We start from the raw sequence: 12,414 nt of genomic DNA on the forward strand, positions 1-12,414 counted from the left end.
GGAGCTGTGTGAATGGGAGGAAGAAAAAGAAACTAAGAAAAGTCAAAAGCAAAGGAACAAGGGGCGGCGGCTTACATTCCATTAGGTTTGGTAGTTTCAAAATTTTTTTAATAATATCAATTTGACCCCATATTATTTTAATAAGTATAAAATCAACCTATTATATTTTTTTAAACTACAACTTTACCTAAAAATTTTAAATTTTTTAAGTGCAGTCCTTTTGGACTAAATCAAAACTCATTAGATATGTATATAAAGTTGTAAACCATCAATTTAAAGGGAATTTTTATATATTATTTTAATTATTTATTATTAATATATATTTATGACATCATCCGATTCAACCCCGGTTGAACCCGATCGAACCCATTGACCCATGACCCCTGAACTCGGCCGAGTCGAGACCCGGTCCGAGTTTGAAAACATAGGTTCTGTCCCCATCAGCCCCCCTAAATTCAATTAGGTCTTCCCTTTAGATTAAAATAATGTAAAATATTATAAATAAAGTGACGATCGACAAAACTAACATGTCACGTGAGAGAAAAAACTTAAAAAAAAAGGCTTCATGCCTTGATTTTTTTTAGCATCTTTCAATACTTTGACTTTGACCATGATGTATGGATGGCTTGGAATTGATTATCTTGGTGACTGATGAGTAATTTGTAGGGTAATGGATAGGTATAAAATAGCTATGAGTTGGGTACATCATTAATTACCCGTTTTAATTTGAAAATTTGAACAAATGACACATTTATGGTTTACCAAAGAAAAATTTTATGCCAGTTCGAATAATTATTATGTATGTCTAGTAATTGACCGATGACCAATAAAAAAGTTTCATATCAACATGTAAAGATCATATATACTAATTTAGATACCAAGTGAGATCTACTGATCAATATATAAGACTAAGCGCCAACCGGGGGTATTGCTCACAAGTTTTCGTTGTCATCACATGCCTCCCGCATGATATTCCAACTTTCTCTTGTTCTCCCTGCCCGAAAATTCCCCCTCCCTTCCCTACCCACCCCTTATTTGTCACACCCCAAATCCGGGTCTTTGAATCGGATTTGCAACGTGGCACGCCATATTTATGAGACCTTACTCCTATAAATATAAGGTATCATGATCATAATTTACAAAATTTTACTAAAATTTAAGTCTTATAGATACCAATGAAATACATACATTTCACTAAATTGCATCTACAAAATGTTTTACTCCAACTTCTTAGAATTTAAACATCTATCTATTTATCTTTTTCACTTATCTTCTAAATGTACACGAATTGGCTTTCTTGATTTGCAAGAAAAATAAATAGACGTGGATTGAGCAACGTATGCCCAGCAGATAGTACTTATTCCTCTGTTAAATCATGTAGCTAGATACATACTATATACATTTGCAAATTTGATCACACCATGCCACATGCATATATCAATTAAAAACCTTTGTCATCCCATTTCATATATTACAAAAACATATTTTATTGAAGGTGAGTGGCATATGCATAAGTAGTCTCTATTCGATGTGGCACTTAATCCCGTAGGTTCTAGAGGTGGCCTCTGCCGAACATGACATAGAAATACACATAATATGACATGATCGTATTCATTGAACATATTAGAACATACCTGCAAATTATAAAACATGTCAATCATGTGCTCTCATTTCATAAACATGGTTCATAAACGAGTACATGCAATATTTGGCTTCTAAATACTTAACCTAGAGATTAATCCCTTCCAAGAGAGTGACCAAGAGGTTTCGCGTAAACCCCTTGACATATAACATAACATAAGTCAATCGGCTGAACTCTATACCGACTCCCATAACTAACATAACATAACATACACGAACTATAACCCCTACTGTCTATTTCATGACTGTTTAGAGTTTTTTGTAATATAAAATCATTTCACACGTCACATGCACATTTCCTCCATTTCATGAAAATATGCCACTCATTTCATAAAATATTGCATGGCAAAATATTTCAAATAGCCATACATGATCCATTTTACATATATCAAAATAAAGCATTTAATTGAGAAAATTCATATTTAACGTTTTAGAAAATACAAAGGAATAAGCACCACCTACCTCAAACTGTTTTCTTGAAGATATTCTTAACGCGCCCTTAAACTTGCTTCAAACCTATAACCAATAACATATATACCTGAATTAATTCAATTATCTTATTCTTAAAGTACCTAGTCCTACCTTAAATAACCCTAGAAAACATGTTTGGACATTCTCTAAAAGGCACTTGAATAGTTTCCTAAAAAAAATAGAATGGTTCCCCTTCCTAGAAAATTTCCTAACTTAGACAGTTTCATTTCATTTTTTTTCCTTTTCAGAAAGTTCCTCAATTTGAAAACTTTTCTTTCTTTTTATTTTTAGAAATTTCCTAAATTCATATATTTACAAAGAAACTTTATATTCTAGTATAAACAACCCTACATTAGTTCAAACCGAATTTGAGTTTAGACTAGGCCTCAGAGTTATGTCCATTCAGAGTTTAGACTAGGCCTCAGAGTTATGTCAATTGGTATTTGGATTCACGATTGAATTGGGTACTTAAAAGAGTTTTTGAGTTCATTTAGCTAAAATTGGTTCTTTATGATAACAAGGAACTTTTTAAAATAAATACCTATATTTAGGTCATTACAATAAATCTGGTGTTTCAAAATAATCTAATTTTATGAAAATGACTTGGTCTAATTAATTTAGAAATTTCACTATATTATTATATTTTGTTGGGTTAATTATTAAACACTTTGGATTCAGTTTAACTAATGGGACTAGTTAATTCAAAACTAGTCCAATTTCAAACCTTTTGGGACATAAAGGAATTTTCGAAATATTTTAATTGCTTTATCATCATTATCTTAGAACTTTAAAGGTCATTTTGCCATAATAACATATTTTGAAACTAAATCTGTAATTTAGTATGTCTTTTCCCAGGGAACTAATCACTAACATAACCTTCAATCCCAAACCGTTACCACCATTCAAGTAACCATCTGCACTTGTTTTGCACATTTCTCTAATTATAGCTCATCTTTTTTTTTTTTTTTGTTTCTACAAAATTCTAGCCTAATCAAGATTGTTCCCTATTCTGAAAAATTTCAGTTTCAATAGTCATCTTCATGAATCATCAATATGAAAGCCGTCAACCATGCATATTCATTGGACACAAGATGCTTTCGTCTGATTATACTAAACTTTTTAACATCAGAAACAATACTAATATTGATTGCAAACTCCTAAAAGTGCATAAGAGAAAGTCTCTATATAACAACACAAACATAGATATTTGGCTCTTAAGTTAATTCGTGAATTTGATCAATTCGATTGAAAGAAATAAAAGCTTACTCAGTTTTTTTTTCATAGAAACACAATATTCCATTATGTGTCCTAACACCACATAAAGAAATTTGGCCTAAATTTCAAAGCTTAAGAAATAAATTTGTAAAGAAATTAACAAAAAGGTCAAGTCTAACGTGGTCATTATCCAAGACATCAACCCTGAGTCATCTTCTCACCTTGCATCCCTTGCTCTCTTTATTTCCCTAGACAATGCAAAAAATTTTTGTAGACAATGCAGACACAAAATTCTTCTTATTCTTGGTGATTGCTGGATAAGAAAAGTAAGGGACCATTCATTTTGATAGTGGTTGGTGAGTCACGTAACATTCTCCCCAACTTCCTCCCACTAAACTTCAAACTACTCACTAACCTTAGTAGTTGGGATATGATAAATTAGGAATGCACTAATCATTTAACACAACATTAGTAACTAACTACCACTACACAATATTACTTGTGATAATATATATTTATCTATTATCAAATAATATCTATTTATTTGTTAATTTTGCAATATCTTTGTTAAAAAAATAACCGGGTATTACACTATTCCCTTTCACCAAGGCACGCATATGCTTTTTCATTTTTCCTTCTTCATCTGCTATCTTTGTGGTTCTCTACCTGAAGGGGTGACAAGAATCTTTCCTCATTGGAGTTAGGCATATTACCTAGTGGATTTTGTTCTATGGATTTATGGCTTCATACTTTGCTTAAGATTCCTTCTCTGCCTCTACCTGAAGGGGTGACAAGAATCTTTCCTCATTGGAGTTAGGCATATTACCTAGTGGATTTTGTTCTATGGATTTATGGCTTCATGCTTTGCTTAAGATTCCTTCTCTGCTTAGGAGGGAGGGAGTGTAAGCAAGAGGTCTCGGGTTCGAGTCCTCCAGCTTACACTAAAAAAAAAAAAAGATTCCTTCTCTGCCTAACAATCAGAGGTGAGATTTCTTTTGACCTAGATGAAATTTTCACCTATTTTCTTGCCTTTTGGCGGCTTCCTTCTCTGTACCTCGTTTTCTCCATTCCTCATTCCTATTATATTTTTTGTTTTCCCTTTTATGATCGTGGTCTTTTTTTTTAGGGTTTTTCTCCCACCTATTTATCGCTGACATTGTTCGCGCTATAGTTAGAGTTTCGCTATTTTTGAGTAACTAGGGTTGGATGACGCATATGTTCTTTTCACAAACTTCCACCGCTTCATTTCATGCTTCCTCCTCTCCTCTCTAAAATTTTCATATTACGCAACCACCAGATTTTAGTGAAATCCGCTACTTGAGAATAAGTGTCATGGAGGTTACACTCCTCAAATCCCCTGCTTCATCTCACCTCTCTCCGCTACTCTCTCTTCTTAATTCTCTCAAGTTCTTTCTCACTCTATCTCTCTTTCTTTTAAATTAATCAATAATACCAAGAACAATGCATAGGTTTTTTTAAGATGTGGATCTTCGTTTTATGGGATACTTTTTTTTTCTTTTCTCTTCTTTGGATGAGAATTTTTTTTCATTTTTTTGATGTATTTTATTTATCAGCTTAATCTGATTAAATTGTCATTATTTATTAAATTTCTTATATTTTTTGTAGCTGCTTTCCTATTGGAACTAGGGATGGCAAGCTTGAATTTTTTTATTTTTTTGCCTTTAATAATTTTCTATTTTGGTTGAAGATATTGATTGTAAGCTTGATCAGGTTTTGTAAATTTAGTGTTTTGTGGTTGATGACAAAATTGTGACATTTGATTAGATCGCTAGTTTAAGAAAGCACATAAGAGCAGTACATGTTTAAGATTTGATTCTTTAAATCTAGCGTGTCATTTTTTTTCCTATTTCCATCATCCAGTGTTTGATTCTGGTCAATAAATCCAATTCGACAATGTTTATTCTTGAAGTGGTAGACTTAGAAGAGTAGCAAAAATTTCATTTCATGTATTTTGAGATCTCTCATCTTCTCTTTGCTAGCTATTGGAGCTTTTTGTTGTGGTTGAAATGTTATCCAGCTCAACCCTTCCTGCACTATTGGGGCTAGTGAATAGGTTCTTACAATTATTAGCTATGTTTTTTTTTTGTGGTGAATACTAGATCTTAATCTAATGTCTTCTAGCTCTACTATTGTACTAACAATTTCTGGGTGTTGCTTTCTTATCTCACATCTAATTTCAACAGCCATATTTATTTCCATGGAGATTATGTTTGTTTAATATCATGATTGGAGCTGCTTTCTAGAGCTAAACTTTCTTACTTCAATCATTGCAATTCAAATGAATAGGAAAAGGTAATACATGACACGTGTTAGCTTTATTAATTTGCTTCTGATTTCGTGTTTTTTCTATTTGCATGCTTCCACTTTCTACATCTTTGAAATGGCATGGTTGCATGTAGGCATCTTGGCTAGATTCTTTTACCCATAAATTAGGCTACCATTCTTCATGTTATTGGACGATATCCAACATCATGTTCTAGCCTAATTCCATGACTCTTTCTCTTTGACCTTTTTTAAAATTTATTGTTTCCAATCTTTATTTTTCCCTTAATGGATTTTTTGCTCTTTTTGATACCTGTTTTATTCTTTTTTTTATGTGCTTGTATATCGAGATTGGCTAGGGTAAACACTTGACAAGATTTGTGGCCTTCACATGCACAGTCGCGAGCCTATTTTCTTTCTATCTCTCTCAGGCGAACAAACGATTGTAGTTACTCATGATCATTTAATTCATTTTTAAAGTAGAGGCTGATTTTTTTCTCTAATTTTTTTTTTTGCTGATGACAGAATGGTTATGATAGAATCTAGTAGGGGTATTTTTGCATTTGATTACCTTTACAAAAGAACCCTTCCAAGTTGTTGCAAGATCTCCTCCCCTGATGTTAGTTGAATTTATTATTTTACTATTTTTCTAGATGTATAAGTATACATTCATATTGTTCTGTTTTTCTATTTTTTATTATGATTTTTAGATAAATTGATAAGTTAAAATAAGTTGAAAATAATATATGCAGCTTGGCAGATGGCACCATTTCGTAATAGTGTACTATTTTTCATGACTCTCATAGTATGGCACAATTTAAGAGTGTCACTCGCAACAAGATCTTATGTATCCTTAAGACTCAGGGTATATATAATTATAGAATTAAATTAAATCGACATCATTTTCATTATTGCATTTTATTCTTATTCTTGAAGTTTTTACAATAATATCGGAATTTTTGGGGCTGGCAGAACTTGCACTTGAGATTCTAGAGGATCTATTCCACAAGATCAAGAAAGCAGTCACAATTAGGAAGCATCTGGTGAGGAACAAGAATGACAAGAATTTCAAGTTGAAATTGATTTTGGTGGTAAGCAAGATTCAACTCCATGTTACGACAAGAAAGCAAGAGGCTTCCTCTCAATTGGAAATAGTATGCCCTATCATCCCCTTTCTCCCTGTTGATTTATTTTTAAGCATCATTTGGAGTTCGTCAAATTGGGTTTGTTTTAGTTGATTTACTACCATTATTTGATAATTGTTATTCTTTTGAGTTGTGCATTGTTGTGTGCTTCTGATTCCAGCTTGTTGATTATAACTTAGTCCTAATTGTTTCAAGTGTTGAAATTTTTCAATATTTTCTAAATATCACTCCGGTCATTCTCAATAGAGAAAATGGGTAAAGGTTGTCAGTTTGTAAGTTGGTTTTGTTATGCAATCTTAGCATGTCATTGGAGATTAAACCGCCTTTCATTCCCTATGATGTACATTTTAGAGAGATTTTTCTCATTTTTTTTCTATTGATACAAAAAAGATTGGCCATCATAGGCAGCCATTTATAAATACTTAACGATGATCTCTTGCTTTGTTATGAAATGCTCCCTATTTTGGCATGTCAAACAACTCTTTATATTATAATGTTGGAACTGACCACAACACAGTGAAAAGTTAGAATAGGTGTTTGTCATATGTTTTATTGATTAAAAAAAATTGGTTTATGAATTTGTTGGAGATTACTTACATGTGTTTTCTAAAATTGAATAGAAACCATTTTTTCACTTTTGAATTGAGAATGTAATAATCATATGTTGGTAGAGCATGTCATACTTGACAATATTTTGAATATCATTTTGGGAACGAAAGCATTATGACTTTTTGTCTGACCTGCTTTCTTGGTCTTTTTTTTACCTCTCTTCTACTAAGAGTTCGTTGGCTGCTATAACTACTATGGTTATTTATTAAGTTATTAGCATTATTGCCACTGGTTTTCAATTTATTCTTTTTAAATTGATCTAATTCTCATGAAACTCTCACTTGGAGCGAAATTGTTTGCGTTTTCTCTTTTTCAATTTTAGGTAGTTATTATTCTATCTTCGCTTATGGTAGCTAACAAGTTATCTAATAACAGTTCCTCTGCTCTTTCAAGTTGTCAACTTTTGTACTTGAGGTAGTTGTCTTTTTGGGGATTGAAAGTTTGCCTTTTTAGCTGATAGAGGCTTTGTTTGGTTATTTTGCTTCTATATTGGAAGACAGTGAAAAAGAGGCACTTTTTGTTACTATAAGTCTAATTTAAAATTTTCATTGTTGTCTTTGATAAGATTAATAACTTCAATGGTAAAAGATTATAAAGGTAATGAAATTTATGCATCTCTTATTGAAGTCTTTTGTCTCATGTTACTTGAAAAAATGGTAATCTTGCTAATGTCGAGACTAGGAAAAAGTGACATTATTAAATTTCGTGAATTGCAAAAAGAAATGCCCAGAAAGGAGAATGCATATGTTTCAAACATTTGACTGCTAGAATTGGACCTGATGTTGTATTTTATATATTGAAGTAAAAGAAGATAATTTCTTTGCTATATGCATTCTCTATATGTGTATAGTTTGTGTTCATTTTGTGGTAGTTTTGGAACTGGTAATATCTATTTTGTCTCTTCTTTGTATAGATTATTACTCGGATTAATACCAATGGGAGATATACTATAGTCTTGTGTGAATTGATCACTGGCAGAACATATTAAGTAAAGTACTTCCTATTAAGATTGTCTAATTTTGACAACTGTTTTTAAGCACTTTCTTGTTTTAGATAGTTTTCATTCCTCTTATTAGTAATTAAGTTTGATCAGGAGCGAATTCTTTTACCATGTTCCAAATAGCTTACATAAAGTGATGTTGGAAAATTTGTTGAAAATTTGCATACACGAGAAAACAAAAATAGCAATATAAGGTTTCATAAAAATTTATACAAAAAGGCTTCTAGGGTGTTATTCTAGTAAAAATTGGGTGAATAGTAGTTAGATATCATAATAAGAGGGTGTGATGCGCATTACATAAGAGTAATGGCATGTATATCTATGCAAACAAGTTCGAAGGAGAAAGGAAAACTTTTTGTTCAGATAACTATATTGACAAAAATGACATGATATTTTTAAAGAATAAAGGAAGTTTTGTATATGACATATTTACTTTTGAATTTGATCGAAAGATTGTTCTAATGCGCTGGACATTACACATTCCAATAATCCCTCATAACTCATCAATTTCACAAGGAAACTTATTTTGCCCCTACTTCACCTTTCCCTTTAAAAAATATACATGTTCTCATGTACAATTTTCGTATTGCAGGGTTTGATAATAACCAACTAGATTTGCATTTAGTCATGCCATCAATTAGTCGATTTTTCTCACATGATCTGATGGCATTAGATACTTTCTACCAAATGTTTTCCTCCAACACGGTATGTATATGTATGCTTAAATATTTTTCAATATTTGGCTTCTTTTTGTTTTGTATTGATCAGTATTATAAGCTATTTGTTTGGCAAAAAATTATGCAGTTTGCTGATCGAGATTAAGTGAATCCAGGATACCATCTATGGTCCTCACGAGCCGAAATAGGATATACAATTTTGGAATGACAAACAATAAATTTTACCAAAACTGGAATGCCTTTGTTATTGATCATGACCTTGGAGAAGGAGAGACCCTTTTCTTTATGTCTCAATCTTGTAATTCACTTGCTGTTTTGGTCTTTAGAATGAATGGACTTGAAATCATGTATCCATGGCATCATAAGTTCCACATTTAGTTTATTTATTGCTATAACATGTACAATTTTCTTTAATTACTGTTACTTGTATTTCCACTTATTACATTTAATAACGTTAATTTTCTTATTAATTTTTAAATTATATACACACTACATATGCTTTATGGTTATCCATGATAAATTGTCACCGGGCAATAAGCTCTCCATGTCTCCTAGTATCATTACATGTGCATATGGAGCCAAGTGGGACTTTTGTAGACTAATTTCTTTGATTATTGGTCAAAAAAAGAAAAATTTGCATATTATTGCTAGTCAAGGTGGTTTTGCAATTATATGTTCCCGAATTTGAGAAGCATAGGGAGCCAAAATTTAGCTTTGATGAGGCAGTAGGACCATCACTAACTCGTGTCAAGATGCTTGAGAGCCTTTTCAATTCAATCCATGATGTTCAAGACTCCATTAGAATAGATGAAGTCGTGGAGGCGATAGAGCGCCAGCTATGTGGTTTTCGGGTTTTTGATTTCTTTTATTTTGCTTGATTTTTTCTTGTTTAGTTGGTTAGTTAGTCATTATTATGAATAAATATGGCCAGCTATGTGAGCTATTTGAGCCATTTAAAAGTAGTTAGAGAAATAAGTGACTAAATTTTCATCCAAATTGGATTAGTTTTAGGAGTTTAGATTTTAGCTATAAATAGATCTCTTCTATTCCATTGTAAGACAATTATGAGATGAATAAAAATTGAGAGTTTTCTCTTTTCTTGTTCCTTGGGTACGTCACTTGATACAAAGTGAGTCGAATCTCTTTTGTTCAAGTTTTGACTTATCAATTCAAGACCATGTTGAATTGTGGCACCATTCTACCAATACATCTTAGTTCGCTATCTTATTGAGTAGTGGGTCGTGATTAAATTCAAGGTTCATAACTTAACAGGTTAAAGGGGTCGAGATTTTTTCATCTTTTGTATCCATAACCTGGTCAAAATAGATCTTTTCGCTGCCTGATCAACTTGGTTCTTCAAGACAGGTCCTTGTTGAGTCGAGTTCGCATCAATTGGTATCAGAGTTTCGGCTCTTGATTTAGGTTAATATCCTTTTTTCTTGTTTTTCCTATTTATTTTTCTACCATAACCTTAGCCGCCTTTTGATTTAAAAAATAAAAAAAATTTTTGATTCTTGTTTTTTTGATTTTATCGCTTGAGTCTAACCTACACCATTGATTGATCAAGATTGAAATTTTTTGGTGTGATTAAGTTCTTGGAAACAGGTTTTTCAAGGGTTTAACTCCCATTAAATTTCTTCCAAGTGAAGTCATGACCCTCTATTGAGTCGTCAAAAAAAAAAATCGATACTATTCACGGTACTGTAGTGAGTACTGTTCATCGCTACTATAGCGATTACTGTCAACCCGAATAAAATAAATTTCATATTATATTTTTGTGTTTGTTTCTTCGTTTTTGGTATCCATTCATGGTTAAGTGGTAAAAGAGTCATTAGGGTTTCAATTCCTAGTCTACTTAGGATTAGTAAGTCCGTGACTTTCCTTTTCCCGTTGTGCGCACCTTTTCTTTGTTGTCCAATTCGTAGCATTTTTTAGAGTCCATTAAAGTTATTATTTCCAATCCTTAATTACATGGGAAAAAGAGAAATTTTCAGAAATTCTAGTTTCCAATTCCAGCCATAAGGAAATCTGCCAAACCGCAAGTTTCTTTTGGCCAAATCTCGATTTAAGGACAAATCGCTTTCAAGAGAAGGGGAATGATACGAGCAGTAGGACCATCACTAACTCGTGTCAAGATGCTTGAGAGCCTTTTCAATCCAATCCATGATATTCAAGACTCCATTAGAATACATGAAGTCGTGGAAGCGATAGAGCGCCAGTTATGTGATTTTTGAATTTTTGATTTCTTTTGTTTTGTTTGATTTTTTCTTGTTTAGTTGGTTAGTTAGTCATTATTATGAATAAATATAGCCGACTATATGAGTTATTTGAGCCATTTAAAAGTAGTTAGGGAAATAAGTGACTAAATCTTTATCTAAATTGGATTAGTCTTAGTAGTTTAGATTTTATCTATAAATAGGTCTTTTCTATTCCATTGTAAAACAATTATGAGATGAATAAAAATTGAGAGTTTTCTCTTTTCTTGTTCCTTGGGAACGTCTCTTGATACAAAGTGAGTCGAATCTCCTTTGTTCAAGTTTTGACTTATCAATTCAAGACCATGTTGAATTGTGGCGCCATTCTACCAATACATCTTGGTTCGCTATCTTGTTGAGTTATGGGTTGCGATTAAATTCAAGGTTCATAATTTCGCGGGTTAAAGGGTCGAGGTTTTTCCATCTTTTGTATCCATAACTTGGTCAGAATAGATCCTTCCGCTGCCTGATCAACTTGGTTCTTCAAGATAGGTTCTTGTTGGATCGAGTTCGCATCATTTTGTTAAAATAAAAATGCCCAAATATGATTGTAAAGTTTCTTAGGCGCACTTTAATGAGTATAGATATGCACATTATGACTAACTAAAAATATGTGCAAGACCTAACAAACAAAAGACATAAATCTTCTGTGCAGAAGTGCCCAAATTAAATGTAAAATTACTCAAATATGCGCACTTCAATGAAAAAAAAGAAAATCCTCTTTAATGGATGCAAAAATGAATGAAAATTTTGATATACTAATAACTTAAGTTGATTCACAATTGTAGAAAGAATTACTTGTGCTTGTACATAAAGTACCGTGGTTTGTGTATAAAGTACTGATCTTATATGTGAGAAATGTTTATCTAGCCTCAAGAACTAAAGGGAGGGAGGGGTAGCCGTCCCCCAAGGATCCCATCCAATCACTATTGCTGTGTTCCTTGGACATTTTTCTTAGTTAACATACTCAATTTAATGTGGTTGTACATGCTACGTGAGGCAAACTCCACTGATTAGTGTGTGCTTTACATCAATTAGGCAAACCATATTGTTAGAGCAATTATCTTCTTGTTAGAGCACATTTTACTCAAATGCTAAGATTATTCTCAATAAATCAA

The 12,414-nt window shown here is 32.3% G+C and overlaps 1 long non-coding RNA gene across 5 annotated transcripts; it reads left to right on the forward strand.

Moving 5' to 3' along the window:
* The first annotated feature begins 4,371 nt into the window (after positions 1-4,371).
* LOC113697265 (uncharacterized) lies at positions 4,372-9,455 on the forward strand. Of its 5 annotated transcripts, none has more exons than XR_003449823.2 (5): positions 4,372-5,401; positions 5,532-6,229; positions 6,583-6,764; positions 8,957-9,069; positions 9,169-9,455. It is a non-coding gene; the product is annotated as an uncharacterized lncRNA (long non-coding RNA). The 5 variants fall into 5 exon arrangements; XR_003449822.2 differs by having other exon boundaries at positions 4,383-5,640; positions 6,136-6,229; XR_003449824.2 differs by having other exon boundaries at positions 4,385-5,401; positions 5,532-5,640.
* Positions 9,456-12,414: the final 2,959 nt, after the last annotated feature.

The sequence above is a fragment of the Coffea arabica genome, chromosome 6e (assembly GCF_036785885.1).
Source record: "Coffea arabica cultivar ET-39 chromosome 6e, Coffea Arabica ET-39 HiFi, whole genome shotgun sequence".
Taxonomy (NCBI): domain Eukaryota; kingdom Viridiplantae; phylum Streptophyta; class Magnoliopsida; order Gentianales; family Rubiaceae; genus Coffea; species Coffea arabica.